The sequence below is a fragment of the Cervus canadensis genome, chromosome 20, assembly GCF_019320065.1.
Source record: "Cervus canadensis isolate Bull #8, Minnesota chromosome 20, ASM1932006v1, whole genome shotgun sequence".
Classification (NCBI taxonomy): domain Eukaryota; kingdom Metazoa; phylum Chordata; class Mammalia; order Artiodactyla; family Cervidae; genus Cervus; species Cervus canadensis.
Genome location: NC_057405.1, coordinates 38849396 through 38872323, shown reverse-complemented (window position 1 = coordinate 38872323; position 22928 = coordinate 38849396). Strand labels below are relative to the sequence as shown.

At 39.4% G+C, this 22928-nt stretch overlaps 1 protein-coding gene across 4 annotated transcripts in view; it reads left to right on the top strand.

The window, feature by feature from the left end:
* Positions 1-22928, top strand: part of NKAIN2 (sodium/potassium transporting ATPase interacting 2) — a 1112863-nt gene that overhangs the window by 1062604 nt on the left and 27331 nt on the right. The gene's annotated exons all lie outside the window — the stretch shown is intronic.

Sequence of the window (22928 nt, the reverse complement as noted above, 5' to 3'; positions counted from 1 at the left end):
TGAAGCTTTCACAGCTTTGGGAGACACTGTAGGTCCCTGGCGCACACTCTAAGTAAGTGACACTCTGTTTCGCATTAAGGAGTGGGGAAAGCGGAGTGATGGTAAATGGACCTCACCTTCTTCTGGAAATTCAGGAGTTAACTCCTTTCCTTTATTATCGTCAACCTGGCTGAAGGCAGGTCGCAGCCCTCTCTGGAGACTGAAGCTGTCAGCGCGTCAAGAGCTCCCTCAAATGAGAGCAGTCACATTCAACAGGGGTGACAGAAAACAGAGTACATATTTGCTTTCCCAGGAGAAGAGGAAAACGTTAACAAACTGATATGCTCCTTTAGACACATGAAAACACCAAGTTTTAAAGTTTAAAATGCCTACCTCTGCCTTGCAGTAAGATGTTGGTATAGCCTGTACCTAGGGCAACCTCGCCCTCCTCCCCTGGGCTCACTCTAGCTCCTCTCCTGCCAGGCATTCTGTCCCGTGGGGATTTCCTGCTTCCTGCTCATTCCTCTCCATTCACAGGCTCAGACTCATTTTAGTCTTTCTGAGAAGAGGTGATAAAATTTCACTAATCTCTTCGCAAAATTCTAGCTGGGTCCCTATGAACAGCGTGCTGATAAACACCTTAAAATCCCACCCCATTTCCCTACAGAACTGGGCCTCCTGAAGTGAGGGCTTCAGCTTTCAATTTTCCAAGATGACAGTATCTTTTATTTTAACTGACTCTGCATGTCATCCATTTCAAGATTTCATTGTGCAACTTACACATTTTAATTTCCTTTCTTTTCTTCATTCTATTTCCTTCCCTCCCACCTCCCCACCTTTTTTTTTTTTTTACTGTCCAAAATCTGCCTTCACTTGTTAACCACTCTGGTTCATTATTTCACCTCTTATCATCTGTTTTAACTCCACCAGAGGCTACTTAAAAGACTCCAGCAGACTGGTACTGGTTGGTACTCTCTTATAAGCCCAATGATTCTTACTTGTATTCTATCTAATGCCCTCATACACTGTCACGCCTATGACTAAAATGATGCAAAAAAAAAAAAAATCTTATTCACAGTTGTTCTTCCTTTTGTCACCTTAGAAGAACCACTGAGTTTTGAAGAAAACAGAACAAAAGAAATCTAAGTATGGCTCTCCTCACCATTAGTTAACAGGCACTGGTTATTCTGAAAGACTGAGCCTCAAGGATCACATATAATATGATGGTATTTAACATTTTTAAAAATTGTGGTTTTATATGTATATTTTAGATACATTTTATGAGATAGAATAGGGTAGACAAGATTATGTTAACAGAGATTAAGTAAATGGCAGAATTATGAGTAATTCCTATTTTTCTTTTTCTAGGTTCATTTAGTGAGCATAGTTTAATTTTGAACTTAATGAAACAAATTTAAATTTTAAAAAGAAGGGTTTATCTCCTAAAGTGAAGCCCAAACAAAGACTGAGGGGATGACTTCTAAGCTGATTTTTTAAGAAATAAGAAGATTCTCAAGTTGAATACAATAATTCCCTTTCACAAAGAAGGAAGAATAGGGTCAAGGGGCTATTAGATGTTGGGAGAGTTGTGAGAGAGAATGGCATTTATGAACAACTGCAAGTTTGGTGTGGCCACAACATATAGTGTTTTCTATAAAGGAAATCAAGCTGGCGTGACACGCAGGAGGCAAATCTTAAAATACAATATATGCCAGGTGAAAGAGTTTGAATTTTGTCCTGAAGGTATATGAACAGGTTTTTTAAAGCAGACTATATGATACAACTGCATTTGTGGAAAGATCACTCTGTCCACACTGTGGAGACTGAATTGGCAACCTATTACAGTAAACTCTGCAAGAAATGGCAAGGTCCCAGACTAAAGCAGTGGCAATGTGCTCGGGAAAAAAAGAATCAAGTTTACAGATCCTTAGTAAGTAGAAACTCGGGACTTAGTAGAGTGGAAGTAAGGATGCAGGTGTCAGTGATAAAGTCTGAAATTCAGGCTAATGCAGTGTAACAGTAACAGTGCTATTCGCTGAGAGAGGGCGTAAGAGAGGAGGGCCAGCGTTGAAGGCAAAGAGGACTCGGTGCTGAACAAGAAGCATCTGCGATACCCCAGCTTATCCTAGAGTTGATGTACATGGGCTACTGCACAGGAGAGTCTGGCATCCTGGATGGAGGTCAGGCAGCAGATACAAATTTGGAATCTTGTTCCTGTATGCAGCCACTTTTTTGAAGGATTGTTCTATACGTGCTTCTTCATAGGACTTTCATTTCACAACCCAGACCAATCAGGCTTTCCTTTTCTTTACATATAATACTGCTCTCATTAAATTATATTCAAAGTCCATAAACAATACTTATTCTGAAAGCGAAAACAGAAGTGTGTGAAATGAGAAGCAAAGAAGATCCAAGAGACAACTTTGGAATCATAATTACTCAATGTTCTGTTAAAAGAAAAAGAACCCAAAAAGAATATTGAAAAGTATCAACAGATGGAAGAAAAGTCAAAAGAGACCATCATCATTAAGGTGAAGGGATGTGAGATTTTCAAGACACTGAGCATTTTTCAGTGGTGTTGGAAGTGAAACCAAGTCGAGTAATCAAAATTTGTCCATGACAAATATTTAATATTGTCCACAGAGTTAGCATCCTGAAAGCCACTGGATTTCATCTGAGTGAGAAGAGTTTTATGACAGAGAACATGGAAGTCTGATTTCTCTGGGTTGTGGGATGAAAGACATGAAGAACTAGTATAGAAAAATTATTCAAAATTCTGGTTGCAAAAGGGACGGAGAGATAGAAAGACAGACATAGGTCAGTGAAGGGCATTTTACAATTTCAGGGGCTTTTTCCTTAAGAGGATAAAGAACAGGAGGGTGGGAACATTTAAGGGTAGAGGTGGAGGTAAAGGTAGATGATAAAGAAAGGAAACGGGAGGCTGCAGCACCTAAACCGTAGCGAAGGGATGAATTATGGCTCAGAGGATGATGACGCCCCCCCTTAGAAATGGGATTACGGGCTTTCAGGGTGGGTAGGGATGGAGGTAAATTTGAATATGGAAGAAATACTGTGGAAATTTTCTCAAGGTAGGCTACCAGGATCAAATTACAACTTATCGTAAGTTTCACCAAGTGGAACCAGACCCAGCAATTTCTGCCTAGATCATTAGTGCCAAAATAACCCAGGTTAACCACACAATTAACTTTAGAAATGGAATAAAAAGGACCTGTTCGTACATCAGATGAAATTACTCTGGAAAAATAATAGAGCAGAATTAGAGGTATTGAGAGTGCCAAGGAAGGTGCAATTTGAAACAGACAGTGAAGATAAAAAGGTAACCTTGAGAAAGTGACATTTGAACAAAACTTGAAAGAGGTACAGAGAGAATATCCAATGTCTAAAGGCTACCTTTGGCCTACATATTCAAGAAATAGCAAAAAAAAAAAAAAAAGCTCATGGTGGTAAGGGAATAGTAAGCAAGGGGAAGAGGAAGAAAGGGTCAGGTCGGAGAGGTAATGCCAGACAGATTACGTTATATTTGGGCCCCACTGTAACAACTGTGGCTTTTACTCCAAGCAAACTGGAAAGCCAGGGAGGGTTTTGGTCAAAGAAAGTTTATAATCTGACTTAACAATCATAAGTGGTCACTCTGGCTGCTCTGCTGCAAGTAGATTATAAGTAGAAATGGGGAGATGAATTAGGGGACTATAATAGCAGTCCAGATGAGAGAAGGGGCAACTTGGGCCTGGGAGACAGCAGAAGTTAAAAGTGATCAGATTCTAGATATTATTTAGAAGCAAATCCTGCAGTATTTCATGACAGCTGGGTTCTGCAGTGTGAAAGGAGTGTCCAGGAGGTCTCCAGTAACTTTGAGATTTAACATCTCAATGGATGGCACTGTCATCTCCTGAGACAGAAAGGTGGTGGGTATACTCCGATGTTAGAGAGAAGAGCAGAAATTTAGTTTGGGGCATGGAAAGTTTACAGTGTCCACTAGAACACCCAAGGGAGATGCCTGGTGTGCATCTGGAAAGACCACCAGTGCTCCAGAGGCTGTCAAAGAATGTGATGACTAAGTCTAAAAGTGAATTTACCAACACTAGATGGAACTGAAGAGAAATTTTCATTTCCTGATCTCTCAGTTCTTAGTACCCCCACTACACTTGGGCATAGCATGTGGAAATGGCTCAGTCTATATTTTATAAATAAATGATCTGGGTACTTTTTACTTCCATAAAGAGAAAACCCTTCATCACTTTTAACTACAGGATTCGGGAATATCAAGTCTGATGGATTGAGTGGTAAAAGCAAAAGTGAGTATTTGACAATGTTTGAGACAGGCAAAAATGGAACTCAGAAGTGAGTTCTGCAGCTGCCAATTTTCCAGGAGACTAATTGGGCCAAGTCATCCTGAACCTTCTTTTGTAACCTTTCTTGGTATGAAGCCAGCCTTTCATCTTCTCAAAGGAACTTCTATTTTTCACCCATTGGATTAATGGTTTAAATAAGAAATTGACACAGGACAGATTAAAAAAAAAAAAAAAAAAACCTACATTAAAAATTGAAGTCATCTCCAAACAATATATTCAAGTTCTAAAGTATTTAGGAAACTTTGCCCAGAAAACAATACATTAATCCCCAGCCCCCTCCACCAAAAAAAAAAAAAACTCTTTGTATTCAGATAAAACTTTGCAATTTATCATGAAAATGTATTATAATTCCATGTGAACACAAAGAGACATTCTCTCTGAAGTTGGAAAATGCTTCAATCTTACATTCATCTTGAGAACTGACTAACATCTTAGCTAAGATAACACTGTGAGGACCCAAGCTGGTATCAGTCAGTTACTGCAATGGGCAGGGTCAGAACACTGTTGACACTGGTTTAATTGAAATGAAGTGGTTTTTTTTTGTTTTGTTTTGTTTTTGACTTTTACCATCCTGAACATTTCCATCTTCTTGGAAAGATCAAGCTGCTGAAATACAGAAAGTATCCAAAGACTCGGGGCCAAGAGAACCAAAAAAGAAATCAGAAGTTGTCTAGCCCGCCAAGATGCAGTAACCAACTCAGAAGTGTCCTGCTTTCTATGCCAGTTTCAACACTCTGCTGCTTTTGACTAAAGCTGGCGTCTCTGGCAAGAAAGAAAAATCAAATCTCTCCCCCCGAGTCCATTTGGTTTGGATTGGGGGAATTTTTTTCTGAGATGATATGCAGAGATTTCTGCTTACAATCGGACCACCCTGTGAGAAATGATTAAACCTAACTTTTCTTTGGTTGTTCATGAATGCTCCATGGATATAACTGCCTAACTCTGGAACCTGTATTTCTACCCAATAGTGTAGCAAAGGATTTTCTCTGAGAATGCCAGCGCCCTGGGGTTTACGGCACACACTATGCGTATTCTCAGTCACTCAGTCGTGTCTGACTCTTGGTGGCCCAATGGACTGTAGCCTGCAGGCTCCTCTGCCCGTGGGATTTAGCATGGTGCTTGATTTTTACTGAACACCATACTTGAGACATTATTGAGCTTGAAATAGAGCTGCAATTCTAGGGCAGAAGAAGTGAGAAAAGGAAGTAGATTAACTCATCTCTCTTTTTCATCCACCCTCCACTCAATATACCCCCTTAGGGTGGAAAAAGGAATCAGAGCCACAGAAAGGTCGTGAAAGAAGTACACCATCCCTTCAGGCCTCTTATCTACCTGATTCAAGTAGTGTGTGATGTTAGTGAATGTCTGTTTCTCTTACCTCCCAAATAATACAAGTTCCTGAGGGTGTAGCTGTGCATTTTATTTCTATAATAGCCTCGTATTCCTTTGCACTTGTACTTTAAAAAAGCCTGAACTATGCTTCTATACAACATAATTTTTAAACATCTATTATACCATCTTGGAAAAGGAAATGGCAACCCACTCCACTATCCTTGCCTGGAGAATCCCAGGGTCGGCAGAGGCTGGTGGGCTGCCGTCTATGGGGTCACAGAGAGTCGGACATGACTGATGCAACTTAGCATTATACCATATATTCTAATAGATAAAACTGTGTTTTTCAAAAAACTTCTCCAACAATAGCTAGAGTACCAAACTTCAAATTATAGGAACATTATATTAACAATTATTCATGTTATGTTTGTGCCCAGTATTTTTCTCAGTTACTTTCAGTTCAGTTCTGTTCAGTCGCTCAGTCGTGTCTGACTCTTTGTGACCCCATGGACTGCAGCACACCAGGCTTCCCTGTCCATTGCCAGCTTCCAGAGCCTACTCAAACTCATGTCCATCAAGTCAGGTGATGCCATCCGACCATCTCATCCTCTGTCGTCCCCTTTTCCTCCAGCTTTCAATCCTTCCCAGCATCAGGGTCTTTTCCAATGAGTCAGTTCTTCTCATCAGGTGGCCAAAGTATAGGAGTTTCAGCTTCAGCATCAGTCCTTCCAATGAATATTCAAGACTGATTTCCTTTAGGATGGACTGGTTGGATCTCCTTGCAGTCCAAGGGACTTTACCTTTAGAAAATTCATGAGTTTCCTTTTTTCTACTGCTGGGTTCTATATTTCATCTTCATCACAGTTTATTTCATCTTACATGTAGATAGGCAACTTAGGTTAGAGGCTTAGGTGTTTAGTCTATGAATTGTGATTAAGAAATAGAAATAGTTCATTTGAGCCTGAAATTTTTACCTCTATAAAACAAAATGTAATCAATGAAATATATTACCATGCAATCGGATTTTCTAATTGCCTAAGGATTTAAACATAATAAAATGTCTTCCCTTTACTTTGGGTTTTTAAGAAACAAATGTTAAAGACCAGGGTGAAAGTAATGCTTTTTTATACCTATTTATGCTTATTTTCCTAACTAGCTGCATTTCAAGGGACACATTTTCGTACATAAAATGGGCATTCCAAAAAGGCATAGTGCCAAGAAGAATGCAGTTTTTAGGGTCCTAGCAGGAAGTGGCAGTGTAGAATAGTGGTGAAGAACATGTATTCTAGAGCCAGCCTGCCTGCCCAGATTAGAATCCCAGCCCCACAGCTTGATAGCAGGTGATTTCAAAGCAGTCACTTAACTTCTCTACAACCCCAAATCCTCATCTACAAAGAGAATATAATTATACCTACACCTCATAAGAAGACTGTGAGGAATAAAAGAGTTTGTGTATGAACATAGTAAAATGCTAATTTTATTATTTTCTAATACTCTCAGATCGAATATGTTCATCAGAGACGAGGAACAAACAGCAAAGTCTACCTGCTTTTCAGGAAGCTGTAAGATGGAGTGTCAAATACTGGAATGATGAAGTTGCAGATAGTTGGGAATCAGCTATCTGAACACGGGGATTTAGAAGGAAGCACACGTAGTCACAAACAAATTCTAGATGGGGACTTAAGAACTGGAGGGGGAAATTAGGTGTAGAAAAAATCTTAGACTTGTCTGAATTAAAATTGATCTGCAGAAGCAGATGGGGACCAATTTTAGAACTTAGTCAACCTTCATAAAAGACCATGAAAACCAATGGAATGCCATCACTTACTCAGTATTTCTTGCTCTCTTAAGACCCACATTCATATACACATGCACATGCACACACGTACACACACACAGAGCAACAACATCCAGTAGTGAGGTTTCAACAATTCTTAAGTCATTATGGCAAAGTGAGAAGACAGATTGTCATCAAGCTTCACTTTTCTGGGAGAACAACTGACAATGATAGCATCTCTAAAGAAAGAAAAAAGCAGACAGCTCGCTCTCCCTTTGAGCTGATGCTGTGGCTATGAAGAGCATGGTCCTCTGTGTATTCTCAAGAATAGTAAACAATATAATGGAGTGAAAAACATATTTCCCAGATTAGGGGCAAGAAAAACAGTCAGTATAAATATGAATATGCTGAATCAAAGAAACAAAAACATGGTTCTTACAGCATTTGGATCATAATTTGTAAATACTAATTATTTTAAAAAATCCTTGTATGGAGGCCATTCTCAGCAGTCTTTTTTTTTTCATATCTTTACAAACTTATCAAAGTCTTTTTTTCCCCTCTTTTGTTTTCTCTCCCCTCTTATTTCTTTAATGGAGTCATCAATGCTATACTCTCTTTCATAATTTTTGACAAGTGTATAATGAGAAAACTTTAATGACATAATAATTAGAGGGAGAAAATAAGAACCTGTAATACAGATAAAATTGGTTTGATAAGAAACTAATAGGAAAACTCCAAGCTCAGAAATATGAATGATATTTACTAAGAAAGAATAAATATCTTTGAAGGACTTGTAAAATTTGTGTAAGATAAACATTCTAATGCTTATGTCAAAACTTCAATTTTAGAAGTTGAAAATCATAAAAATCAAAAGCATAAATAACATTTTTATGAAAACATAAAAATCTCTAAAGTAGTTGACAATTTTCAACTTGTGCATCCTTAAAGTTAAAAAAGGTAGGAAGCAGAAATAGAAACCACTTGAGACAATCAATACATCTGGGAACAAAAAAGAAAAAAGACCTCCTTCCTTCTTGAGGGGGATGGTTGAATAGAGTCTGAGTCTGATGAACCTTTAGAGATGATGTAAATGATTAAAGCATAGGATATCTCTCCTAGGAACTCAAAGTACATTCATAGTTATGACTTTTATTTATCTTCATATTGACTTGTAATACATGAAACATAACTTCTTGTCACTATTTAATCAGGAAACCCTAAAGAATAATTATTTGACTTAGCCCAAGATACAGAATTGGAACTAAATGGAAATAGAAACTAGTTTAATTTTTGAGTACTAAGTGCTAGGCATTATGCTTATTCATTTGCCAATAAAACCCTTCCATCTAATGGAATCAACTTGTTCTTCAGGATTAAAAGGTAGTCCAAACTTCTACTCCATACACAATGTATTCAGAGGTATCACTGGGAGAGTCTTGGGGTCTTTCCTGACACCTTACTCCACTCTTTTAACTGAATTCTCAATTGTCTCCTTATATCTCATCTTTTACATTGTCACCTTGATTCCTTTGGTTCCCCAAAAGACTGCTAATGTAAGAATGCATAACAAAACTTCACTGAAGCTTAGGGTATAATGAGATACTGAAAAGATGATCACATTGAACAAACATACCAAAAAGTAAAGACAAAAGTTGGGTACTAACAATCTATATTCTTGAAGAATCCACAGTTTGCTCTCCCTGCTAATTATTTCCAAAGACCCAGACCACTTCCATTCAGCCAAGCTCCTACCCTGCAATGACCCAGCAATTCCACTAGTTGGTATCACTTTAAGATAAAGGAAAATACAGCTTCACAAAAATATCTGTAGAAAATGTTTAGGGTAGCTTAATTCCTAGAACCCCAAATCTGGAGGCAACTTGAGTTTCCCTCAACAGATTAATAGATAAGTAAATTGGGGTATCATGGGAGATTTTTGCTATAATGACAACCCATTCATTTTGACATTGAGATGATAGCAAAAATAATACAAACAGAGCTTTGAAAAGTTCAACCTATTATTACTGCTCTGGGAATCTGCCACATCGGTTTGCACAAGCCAGATTTCCCTGATAGACGATTAAATATGTGAGACCACAAGTAAGTGGTACATTTGTCCTCATCACCTCAACTAATAATCAGCCAACCCTGAGGAAAAGAGCTGCCTAGATGATTGACAATCAACTACAGATGCAAGCGTGAACTCAACCAAGTCTAGCAAAAGAACTACCCATCTGAACTCACCCCAAATTGCCAAACCACAGGACAATGGGCAAAAAATGAATGGTTGCTGTTTCAAACCCTAAATTTTGGGGTGGTTTGTTATGTAGCTAAAGTTAACTGATATATGAATATTCATACAAGGGAATGCCAGTTGAAAATAAAACAGATTAAATTACTGATGCATGCAATATCTTGGGTTAATCTCAAAAATAGCATGCTCAATGGAAGAAGCCTTACACAAAGCAGTATGATTCTATTTGTATTTAGTCAAGACTCTGCAAAATTATTATGTGGTTGCATGCGTGCTTAGTTGCTCAGTCTTGTCTGACTCTTTGCGACCCCATGGACTGTAGCCCCTCAGGTTCCTCTGTCCATGGGATTCTTCAGGCAAGATTATTGGAGTGGGTAGCTAGGGAATCATCCAGACTCAGGGATCAAACCCGGATCTACTGCATTGCAGGCACATTCTTTACCGTCTGAGCCACCAGAGAAGCCCCATTATATGGTTACTAAATTTCAAACAGTGGTTGCCCAGTAAGTGAGGTGGGAATGGGAGAAATGATGATAAGAAAAGGGCAAGAAGGAACTTTCCGGGATCAGAAACATATTCTTGGGTGGTCTTGAGAATCCTCATAACCAAGTTTAAGAGATAATAGGCAAAAAAAAAAAAGAATTACAATAAATGAATGAAGTTGTATAACATAGGTATTTAACAGGGTGCTATATGAGTACAGAGCAGAAAGTACCTATCTGTGCCTTTTGACATTCAGGAAACACTTCCCTGAAACGTAGTCTTGAAGTAACGCATGCTGCATATAGATGCTCATTATATGGTGTTAAATTTTATTTCTTGGCTAGATGATGCATATTCAAAAGCATAAAGGTATCAAACAGTATGTCATATAGATGGGGGTAGTTGCTTAGAGATTTAATATGGAGAGGTAAAGGGAAGCCATAAGAGTTGGTGCCAGAAGGATAAGCTTGAGCCAAATCAGGCAAGTTCTTGAATGTTTGGTATTGATTCTTTATCATATGAGGAAGGAAAGCCATTCATTAGATTTTCAGGCTCTTAGAACCATATGGCCCTATGACCATTCATGTAATGTGACACCTGCCTTGCTCACCAGCAGTAAACTGATGGTAATTAGTGGCTCACCAATAGATTCTAATATAAGAAGCCCACTCTGGTGTGTAGAAAGTGAAAGTCACTCAGTCATATCCAACTCTTTGTAACCCCATGGACTGTATGGTCCATGGAATTCTCAGGCCAGAGTACTGGAGTGGGTAGCCTTTCCCTTCTCCAGGGGATCTTCCCAACCCAGGGATCAAACCCAGATCTCCCACATTGTAGGCGGATTCTTTACCAGCTGAGCCACAAGAGAAACCCAAGAATACTGGAGTGGGTAGCCTATCCCTTCTCCAGTGGATCTTCCTGACCCAGGAATCGAACCAGGGTCTCCTGCACTTAGGCAGATTCTTTACCAACTGAGCGATCGGGGAAGCCCTAGTGCAATTCTGAAGACTAGAAAATCATGATGAATTGGAACTACTGAAAGAGAACTGAAATAGTAATTAAATGAGTGGGAGGAACATTCCAGTTCTCCTACACACCCCAGGCTCCCCACAAGTAACATTAACTCCTCTGTGGTTTGTCTGGTAGCTGAGCCAGTTTTTGTTTTGCCGATTTCCAACCTCCATTAGTCCAAAGCTCAATAGTATCCTCTATGTTCAAATTTCCAACTTGGAAGAGTAGGTGAACTTAATTTTCAGATTTTTCTGAATATGAATTCACTCAGAGTTTTAGAATCTTATGTTCCCCTTGTGTGAGAGGAGTCAGTTTTGCCTGCTGGGTAAACTAACAATACCATGTAAGGGTGAAAGACATAGTATTTCAGGTTATAGACCTGGATTCAAGTCCTCCCCTTACTCTCTCTGAATCCTGAAGCATCATTTAATTTACCCCAGGCCTTGGCTTTCTCTTTGTAAACTATGGGTAATGATGGAAAATCTCTCCTTGGTTCTGGAAAGAACAGGTAAGACAAGAGCTGTAAAGATGTGAACATATGCCCAGAATATAGTGAACACTTCGACAATGTTAGCTATTGCTGTGAATAGAAATCATTAGCCTTTCCTTTTCTATCTCCCAGGACATGAGGGGTTCGTTAGATGATTGGTTGTTTGAGATTTAAACATTGAAAAGTGAACAAAGTAAAACACACTAATACAGTTGCCATTTTTCCTAGTTTATATATTCCCAAGTGGTAACAATTGTACTACCATTAATTAACGAAATCCTTCTATCCTGAAGGATTATCTTCAGTATCTTTCACCCTCATAGTGGCTACGTGTTCTGCAGAAAGAAGATAATCTAGGATTTATGTTGAAGAAGGTAACTCGGATAGAAAGGAAGAGAGGAACAGTGGAGAACACCAATCATAGCCAAGTTCTAACTCTGAAGTTATTCAATCCAACTAGATTACCCTGCTAGCCAAGGAAGAGCCGACGGGTCTTTTAAATGACACTTTAATTCAGTTTTGTGCTTTTTAAAATTGCTTTGGGAAGAACTGGTCTTCAAATTTGTGTCTTCCACAATCCACATCTTATTCCCCTTGGGGGTTCTTTTTCTGTTACTACCTTCATTCCCATTCATCTTCCTCAGCCACATGTTACAGCAAGTATTCTGCTTCAAAAGCAAGCTTCATTGAATGCTACATAAAATACCTTTTCATAAAGCTTATTCCCACAGATGTCATGGTAAAGCAACTGATTGCTCTAAGCTTCCTATTTAACCATATTTTCAAAACCTTAAGAAATACATCTAAGTTTACTGTAACATTCTGAAGCAACTTTTCTCTCTAGCTGGTATGCCCTGTTTCCTTTTTACTTCATTTTTTTTTTCTTTTTTAGTACAATGAGAGCACTCTTCTTGTTGACATTATTTTTATACAATGTTAATCAGTAATTTTTTTAATAATAGTGAGTTTGTCATTTAACACTTTTTATGATACTCATTATCTTCCAAAAGAAGAAATGTTTCATGAAAAGTCAAAGTTGGACAACATTAACCCTTTCTCACCTCCCACCACGTAACCAGTCAGCCTGGGCTGAAATTCTAGGCTATGAGAGGACAGCGTGCGCCTCCAAGCCATGGGGACATTCCAGCTGGCTCAGTAGAGCCCACAAGAAATGCGAGGTCAAGCTTGCAGTGTGCCCAGTGAGGTTTTGTGTTTTTTTTTTTTGCCCAGTGAGATTTATGCTGCTGCTGCTGCTAAGTCACTTCAGTCGTGTCCGACTCTGTGCAACCCCATAGACGGCAGCCCGCCAGGCTCAGCCGTCCCTGGGATTCTCCAGACAAGAACACTGGAGTGGGTTGCCATTTCCTTCTCCAATGCATGAAAGTGAAAAGTGAAATTAAAGTCGCTCAGTCGTGTCTGACTCTTCGCAACCCCATGGACTGCAGCCTACCAGGCTCCTCCGTCCATGGGATTTTCCAGGCAAGAGTACTGGAGTGGGTTGCCATTGCCTTCTCCATGAGATTTATGAGTCCCAGCTATATTTATTCACTCAGCTCCTGATTCTGTAAAGAAACAGTTAAATGGAAATCAACTTCTAGACTGGAAGATGATAACTGGTCAATTCCAGAAAAGTCTCTCATGAAGTCCAATCTCCTTAGTATTCTCAGATGAAACTGGAAGGAATGACTTTTGCCTAAGCACAGGCCTTGTGCCAACACATATGCAATGATCTTGTTCTAAGGATCTTAAGATTCTCCTAGAAATGTGAACCAGACAGAATCTTGGGGACCAAAGATAATGTCTTATTCACCACCCTCCAAATATTAAATGGCTTACAGTATTTCATCACAGTTACTTTAGCATGCAGAAACAGATTATTTACTAAACTAATAGATAGAGGTGTGCACTTTGCTCTTTGTTAAATGTTGCTGCTGCTGCTAAGTCACTTCACTCGTGTCTGATTCTGTACGACCCCACAGATGGCAGCCCACCACCTCCCCCATCCCTGGGATTCTCCAGGCAAGAACACTGGAGTGGGTTGCCATTTCCTTCTCCAATGTTAAATGTTAATTATACAGAAATGTTATGCTTACAGAAAACATATGAATGAGCCTACCATTTCCAAATTTTCATTTCTAAACAGTGATAATTCATTCACTAATTATTTTTAAAATCTCTGACAGGAAGTGATCACAGAGATCATGTGGTTTTCAGTGATGGCCCCAGAAAATAGCCCACCATCAAAGTTCACGGAAAATTCTCTGTCCTCCTCCTCCTCCTCACGATGTTTACAGAGAGCTTTCTAGGAGCCAGAAAGTTTACTCATCATATCTCACTCCACTGTCTCACTTACAGTGTGGGTACAATTCTGTCGAGTATCTCTCTTCAGCTGTGGTACCAGCATCAAACACAGACAGTATTCTGACTGATGAGATCAGAAGGAAGTAGGGCTATTCCCCTCCTTCGTTTTACACACAGTATTCCCTTCATCTAGCCAAGGACCACACCACTAGTTTAGGAACCCTGCATGCAGTTACAGAATTTGACCACTAGATCACTGTTGTTCTTTCTCAAGAACTTGACAATGACATGCAGACTAAGACTTAAGATGAGACACCTGAAGCATGCTACTGAAACTGTCCTCCAATTCTAAACTGATCTCTTCATCATGGTTCTTTTCAGAGTCCGGGTCTTTATCCAGATACAGATCCGGGGTATAACCTTCATGTACATCCTATACATTTACATATTTATATTCTCATGATGTCATCTTATTCACAATTTCTTGAAATATCATGGTATGATGTGTGCTGAAGCCCCAAGTACCTTATGTATTCTACATTTCCCTTATCTTCTAACCTAGCACCTCTGAAAAAGAGAGAAGTGTTCTTATAGTTTGAGCACCTTTTTTAACAAACAGGTCATTTTTGCGACTACTATTTCAGTACAATTCTCCCAGTTTCTTCAGAAGAATCTGGCCTTGTACTCCCACTGTCATCTCTGGAACAGCACACTTCTTTCAGTGAAACACACAACACCTTTATCCTTGTCTACTAATGCTGACATAACCTAAGATGAGCTAATTTATTTTTACATATGTCTAACTTTTTGTACAATGAATTTTGCTTTAGGTTCCCCCTATTGCCTCTGAGCAAAAAATGATGCTGTTTGTGCCATTTGCTCACAAAAGCATTACGTACTTCTTTTGTTCAAAGTTGCCGCTGGACAGTATCGATTTTCTACATTTTATAGGACACTGTAACACTGCACTTTCTCAAATGCTTCACTGTGAAGAAATCAGGGTCCCTATTGCATGTGACATGTATACAATCTTAAACTTAGTTTTATTATCAAAATAGTAGAGGGTTATTGATAGATCGCCATTTGCATTTTCCAATCATTTTCTTTTTTAAAAATTGAGATACAATTGACACATAACATTGTATTAGTTTTAGGTGTATAATATAATGCCAGTTATTTTCAATGAACAGTTTTGGTTGCACACTCCTATTATGGGTACTCTTTCAAAAACTAAAGGTATCTTGTGGCAGTTCTATTGCTCTAGACCAGCCATTTCTTTGATCTCCTCCCAACTAGCAGATGGGCTTCCCTGTAGGCTCCACGGTAAAGAATTTGCCTCCAATGCAGAAGACACAGGTTCAGTCCCTGGGTTGGGAAGATCCCCTGGAGCAGGAATGGCAACCCACTCCAGTATTCTTGCCTAGAGAGTCGCATGGACAGAGGAGCCTGATGGACTACAATCCGTGGGATCGCAGAGTCGGACACGACCTAGTGACTAACGTGCAGCACACAGCTAGCAGATACATAGGATGGACGAACTACTGCTCTCAGTACAGGTTTTAAACTAATGAGATACTTAAACTTTGAGAGAGGTATTAGCCATGATGACATTTGAGATTTATTAGTGGTCTTTTATCCTGCCTGAGCATCTCCTGCTCTTCCAACTTTACTAATACATTAGACTCATTTGAACTCAGGTAACCTTTTGGTAACATTGGCCTAAAGAAATCTACCAGTCCCCAGAGGCCAATTTGGAACAGGAGTTATTGGTTAAGCCAGCGTTGGCATTTGGTTCAGTCCATTTCCCAGCCTTTAGTAGATAATGCAAGTTTGCATGTATGTCTACTTTTATTTAATCTTTTAAAAAGTGTTTAAGACAGTCATGCTTGGTGATGCGGCACAATACCTAAAGGCTGGTATTAAGATATGTTTCTGATCCTCTGGAAAGCTTTTCTGACTCAGTAGGCTGTGAACTTTCACAATAGCCCTAAAGGCAATCCTCTGTGAGTTACTGTAGGTTGGGAACTGCACCTGGATTATTTGCAGGAAAGAAAATTTGCAGTGTGTTGGTTAACAGCACAACCACTGGAATAGTTGAGGATAAGAATCATCTGGTGGACAGCTAAAATGATACACCAGTCCACATAAAATATATTTCATATGAAAGACCTTCATTAATGACACTGGTATTAATCATATCATATCATATTAGAATACTTTGCTAAAGCAATCTCAAAATACCTAAATGGAATAAGATGCAAAGAAGCAAGTAAAATGATTTGCAACTTAAACGTATGTTTTGTGAGGGCATAATAACCTTCGGTTCAAATTCATGTTTGAACAAAAAGCATGGGCTTATAACATCTGAGTTATAACAAAAATAGATGATTTTAATTTAAATGAAACACAGAACTAGTTGAGAATGAGATAATTGCAAATACAAAAAAAAAATAGTGTTTGTTACTCCCATCTCCACTCCCAGTCTAAAAAACAAGTGTTGAATAATAATTCCATATTGTATCAGTATAAATAACTATTGTGAAGTTCTATGTTGATCTAAGAGATCAGAATTAAAATGTGTCATTGTACTTAAGAAAACAAGTACATCTACCTTGTTTAAATACATTTGTAAATTTAGAAATTATAATACAAAAGGTACTTTAACATAAATGACAGTTACCTAGAATGTAGTATTTTTAAATTAATCTTTTTTGTGAAATAATTGTAGAAATACATAGAAAACAGTTGTGAAATACTGTGAAATACATAATGCAATTCTATGAAATAATACAGAGAGATCTTGTGTACCCTTTAGCCCAATAACAACACTTGCAAACACTAAAGTACGCTAGCGTGATCAGCATGCCGACGCTGGTACAGTCAAGGATGCCTCCTGTTGCCTTTTTATGGTCACATCCACTTCCCTGTGACATGCCACCTGCCTTAGTCCTGCAACCACTAATTTGTTTTCCATTTCTCTGATTCTGTCACGTCAAGAATGTTATTTATATGGACTCATACAGGATATAGCTTTTGGAATTGGCTTTTTTCATTCAGCTTAATTCCATGAAAATTTATACAGGCCGATGCATGTATCACTAGTCCCTCTCTTGTATTGCTGAGTAGTATTCCATAAGACAGATACGCCAATTCACTCTAGGAATAACATCAAGATTGCATCCAGGTTGGGACTATTATGGATAAAGCTGCTAAACACTTTCATATACAGTTTATCGTGTGAACACATCTTCCTTTCTCTGGCATAAATGGCCAGGAGTATGTTGCTGGGTTACACTGTAGTTGCATTTTAGTTTTTTTAAGAAAACTTCAAACTGTTTTCCAAAGTAGCTTTACATAAATATTTCCATTTTCTTTCTTCCAAGATTTCTGTAGTTGGTTTTCTAAATTTTGACCATCGTGTATCTTGGGATGAATTTCTTTGGGTTTTTCCTATTTGGGCTTCAATCAGCTTCTTGACTATGTAAGTCAAATTTGGAAATTTGCAGTCACTATTTCTTCGAGCACTTTTTCAGTAATGCTCTTTTTTTTCTTTCCTTTCAGAACTCCAATGATAACAAATGTTAGATTTTTTTTTTTACTGTCTCATGGCTGTATGAGGCTGTGTCCATTTTTTTTTCATCTACTTTTTTTCTCTCTTATTTTTATATTGGGTAATTTCTATTGTTCTATCTTCAAGCTCACTTTTTTGGTTCTGTCTCCTCCATTCTGCAGCTGAGTTTAATTTTGGATATTTCATTTTTTTCAGTTCTATATTTTCAATTTGGGTCTTCTTTACATCTTCTATTTCTTTGCTGACACTTTTTTTTTTCATTCAAGTATGTTCATAATTCCTTGTTCAAGAATTTTTTTTGCTCTAAAATGTCTGCCAGATAATTCTAACATTTCTGTCACACTATGTTAGCTTCCATTCGTCGCCTGTTTTCATCATGTTGAGATCGTTATCCTTATTGCTATAGTTAGGAATTTTGGATTGAAACATGGGTATTTGGGTATCACATTATGAGATTGTATCTTTCTTTCTTAAACATTCCGATTAGCTGGTTTTCTCTGGTACTACTTTGGCAGGGGAAGGAGATACCAACCCACTCATTATTTCTGAGTAGGGGTTAGAAGTCCAGCTTCCCCACTCAGACCCAGCTGAAGCTCAAGAGAGGAAGGGCTTCTCATTAAGGCTTGGAGATAGTGGAAGTTTCTTTCCACTCAGCCTTCACTGGTACCTCCATAGCTAGGAGGGGCAGGAGGGCCTTGTTACTGCTCCCCGTTGGCTTCATCTGACACCACGGGGCAGGGGGTTGACCTCCCCGCTGCTGGGCAGTGGTGAAAGAACTGATTACCCACTAAGCCGCCTCTGACAAGGCACTGTTGGGGAGCGAGGGGTGCGCCTTACTCCACAGAGAGGCTCGAAGTCCAGACTCCCTCTGTGACTCTGTAGACACTACAGAGGGGGATTTCCTGCTTCCTGAAAGGAATGAAAGTCCAGGCTCCCTTCTGACTTCCCAGACACCACAGCCTAGACAGAGGCGAGCACTTGGCTCCACACTCTTTGCTGCTGTGGTTGGGCAGTGGGGCTACAGATGTTTCTGTGTTGTTAGTTAAAGAAGGGCTATTCAGGTCAGTTCAGTTCAGTTCAGTCGCTCAGTCGTGTCTGACTCTTTGTGACCCCCCAAATTATTGTCTTTAATTTTTTTTTGTCTTGCTAGGCTTTCCCTTCCCTTGTCCTTTGGTCAGACACCAGGCTTCTGTTGGGGCTTTTTCACTATCTGTGTCCATTGGCATTTCTGAGTTGTGGGCTTCTTCAGCTCCAAGCATGGTATACATGAGACAAAAGAAAAGTAGGAAATTCCCTCCCATGTCCTTCCTTGGGTCCCAAGATTCCTAGTCAGTCTACCTTCTTTCCACCTTTCAGAGGCTTCCTACATGTGTTTTATATATTTATATATATGGCTTCCCAGGTGGTTCAGTGGAAAAGAATCTGCCTGCCAATGCAGGAGCCACAGGGGACATGGTTTCAGTCCCTGGGTCAGAAAGATCCCCTGGAGGAGGAAATGGCAACCCATTCCACTATTCCTGCCTGGGAAATTCCACGGACAGAGGAGCCTAGCAGACTATAGTCCGTGGGGTCACAAAGAGTTGGACATGACTGAGTGACTAAGCACACATGCATATGTATATATATAATGTCCAGGGTTTTCAGCTCTACTTGAGGGGAAGGTTAGGAAAAAAGTACACCTAGTACAACTTCCTGAGAAAAAAAAAAAAGTCCAGAAGATAGTATTTTGAGACACTGAAGTTGTTACATTTTCAATTATTACAATTAAATCTTTTTAAATACTTACCAAAGATTTTAGTTTCCACTTACCTATTAGCTTCTAAGTGAATTTCTGGGACATAGAGTCATAATTTGGTTTGTTGATACAAAAAAGAATTTTAATCTGATTTAGTTATAGAGAGAAAGCATCATTTCCTTTCAGCCAGCAATGATATCAAGATGATATATAATTCCCTATGAGGTGAATTAGAAGTGAACAAATCATATTAGATGTGTCAAGGTGAAAAGATGAGTAAAAATAAAAAGATTTAGGCTTAGCTCTGCTCTGAATGCCAAAGACTAAGACAACTGTAATATTTTGGTTTTCTACAAGAGGATAATTATAGCGTTAATACAGTATGACCAGTATCTAGCCATTGTTATTCTAGCCATCTTTAAATAAGGAACAAAATAAAATAATTTTATTTTAATTCCAGGTATTCAGACCTACTATGACAATGTCGGTCACTGTTTCTTGCTTCGGGCACCATCACTCCCCCTCATATGACCCAAACTCCTCGGAACTGGGGCCATCTTGCTCCTCCCTGAATGAAATCCACGTCTTCCCACAGGCTCTCTGAGTTCTGCTGGGAAGGTGTTCTCACCTTGCCTCTGGTTATGCCCTCTCAAAGCCCCCTCCCCCATTTCTCAAGGTCTATCTTCAAACATGCCAGCCTGTCACTTACAATCTACCCAGGGGATGGGTTCCCAGCTCTTTGGGAAGGCAACCCTTCAGTTCGGTCTTAAAGGATGAGTTAGAACTACTCAAAGGTGCAGGGTTGAGCAAGGGAGAGAGGGAGAAGGTGTAGAGCAGCCGGGTACTTCGTTGGCAGAAGGGGTTAATGAGCTAAGGAGCAGAGGGCAACCATCTGATATATGTCAGCAAACTGCCAACAGCTTCATACTGGTGTCCATTCTGTGACAAGGAGTGGTGAGAAGAGAGGCTATAAAGGGAGCAACATATCACATTAGGAAAGATTTGTATTTCACGAAAAATTTTATACATTTTTGGTTGAAGACAGGGCATTCCTTAAGTTTATTGTGTAGAAAATGACACAGAACTGCAATTTGATTCATGCTCAAAGCCTTCTGATTATAGCCCTAATCTGCCTTCACAGCTTTTATTTCCCTTGTTCTAACATGAGGTCCACACACACCCATCAGATGAAAGGACTGGCTCTTTCCTGAACACAGCCGTAAGTTCCCCGCTTGATGAACTCACTCGGGCAGAGCAAGGCCCGTTTTACCACTCCTCTGCAAAAATACGTATAATGCTCTTCCAAAGGCAGTTGCGAGGATTTAATGAGCTAACACGCGAAAGCAGCCGGTTTACTGTTTGTCAGTTAGGAGACAATCAATTTTCTTCCTTCCTCCTGACACTTATCCTAATCTACTTTGAATTACAATTATATGCGTATCCCTGCCACAAGATTGCAAGATCCTTTAGACTGTGTCTATAACAGTGGCTCTAACGAGGGGCCGTTTTGCCTTTGAAGGATGTATGATAAGGTCTGGAGACATTTTGTGCTTAGTCGCTGAGTCGTGTCTGACTCTGCAACCCCATGAACTACAGCCCTCCAAGCTCCTCTATCCATGGGATTTTCCAGGCAAGAATACTGCAGTGGGTTGCCATTTTCTTCTCCAAGATATTTTGGATTATCTCGATTGTCAGACTGTCTTGATCATAGCATGTTAGCAGTTATACATCCTAATAATGCACAACGGAGCCCACAGAAAAAGAATTACTCAACCCAAAACGTCATTGGTGCCAAGGTTGGGAAACCCACCCTGGTTCATCTTTGTGGCCCGAGCACAGCTAGCCAAGTTGCACGTTACAGAAGTATTCAGAGCTGTAAGAAATCCTTTGAAACTGCTCTTCTGTAGGTAAATTTATAAATTGCTGCGAGGGAGTAAAAATTAAATTAGAAATTTATTCGGTGTAGGAAAATTGAAAGGTAACAGAGGTTTATGAATCCTGATTAATTTGGGGGAAACTCATTTCCATTTGTATTTAGAGGTGACCAATTTAAAAGCTGAAGTTCTCTTAATCAGCAAGCTTTTGTAATGAAATGCAGCAGGATTTACTTTTATATCAAAGTCGCTCCCCTGATAGTTAAAGAATGCAACGGAATACAATTAAAAGCTCACTGGTAAGCACAATACAGTGCCATGGCTGCATCCTGGGAGAGAAATACACTTAATAATCTAGATTCTAGTGACACTTTAATGAGAAGTTTAAACTCACTGGCCCTGAATCTCAGAATTTATCTGTGCTCTTTACCTAGATTTTCATTTCAAAGTAATTAAGTGATGAGTGAAAATCAAGAGAAAAGCTTGTGATTGGGAAAAAATGCTGCCTGTTAGTATTCTAAACTGAAGAGATGAACTAAGGATAAATCTATGGCATTAGCCACAATGGTAACACCTTCCTGCAGAGGAGATACAAGCAGTACCCAGGGGATCTAACCAAGCCCGTAGCATCTTTGCCTAGCAAATGTCAGATCCAACACCCGTGACAAAATACCAATGGGACTAGGTCACTCAGTGATGAGGGCATTTTCATGGGTCCTGGTGGATAAAAGATTAACAAAGTGTTAGTATAATCTGTTTTTCCCACTATCCGTAAAAAAATGCTCAAATCACTGTGTGATTTTGCTTGGTCATGTCAAAATCTTTGCTGAAGCCAAACAGGACACCCTGGTTTTTAACAGTACCCAGTACTTGAAAAATAAATCTCATAAAAACAGTAACGGTGATGATTCCATTATATAAGGAAATAGTTCTTACTATCACAATTTTATTGCCAATAGCCACAGAGAGAAAAATGGTTATTTGGTAACTTTTCTAACACATTTTTTAAAAACCTAAGGGCTAATGTAACATCAGTGGTATGTTATCTGGTATGTTATCTGCTAAGTCGCTTCAGTCGTGTCCAACTCTTTGCAACCCTACGGACTGTAGCCCACTGGTTCCCTCGGTCCATGGGATTCTCCAGGCACGAATACTAGAGTGGGTTGCCTTGCCCTCGTCCAGGAGATCTTTCCAACCCAGAGATCAAACCTGTGTCTCTTATGTCTCCTGCACTGTCAGGCGGGTTCTTTACCACTAGCACCATCTGGGAAGCCCCAGTATGCTTTCTATCTCTTTATTATTACGTGTAACAGTTTAGATAACCCACTTGGCATGGGAGGGCACCGGGGCTCCACTGTTCCTCTCATTCAGGATCTGAAAATGGAATGGTGAAGAATATTCTGCACAAGTCTTCTTCCTCATCTACTTCTCTCTCTTAAGCAGGGTCGCTGCTTCTGTGCCAGGAAAACCACTGCTTTATCTCATGGCTGTTCTTTTTGAAAAAGAACTAGAATCTGCCAGAACATGCTTTCCTTCTCAAATTCAAATCAGAGATTTTCTAAAGTTCCTTTGAACTGGACCTCTCTCTATCTCCAAATAGTTCTCATTAAATCTCTCAGTGTACCCTCTGACTTAAAATGTTTCACTCATGCCTTCCAGAAATATTACAGTCTGTCAGATAATGGAAAAACAAGTTCATTAGACTTCTCACAGCAGCAACTCTTTGCTCTTACCTTAGCTCCTAATTG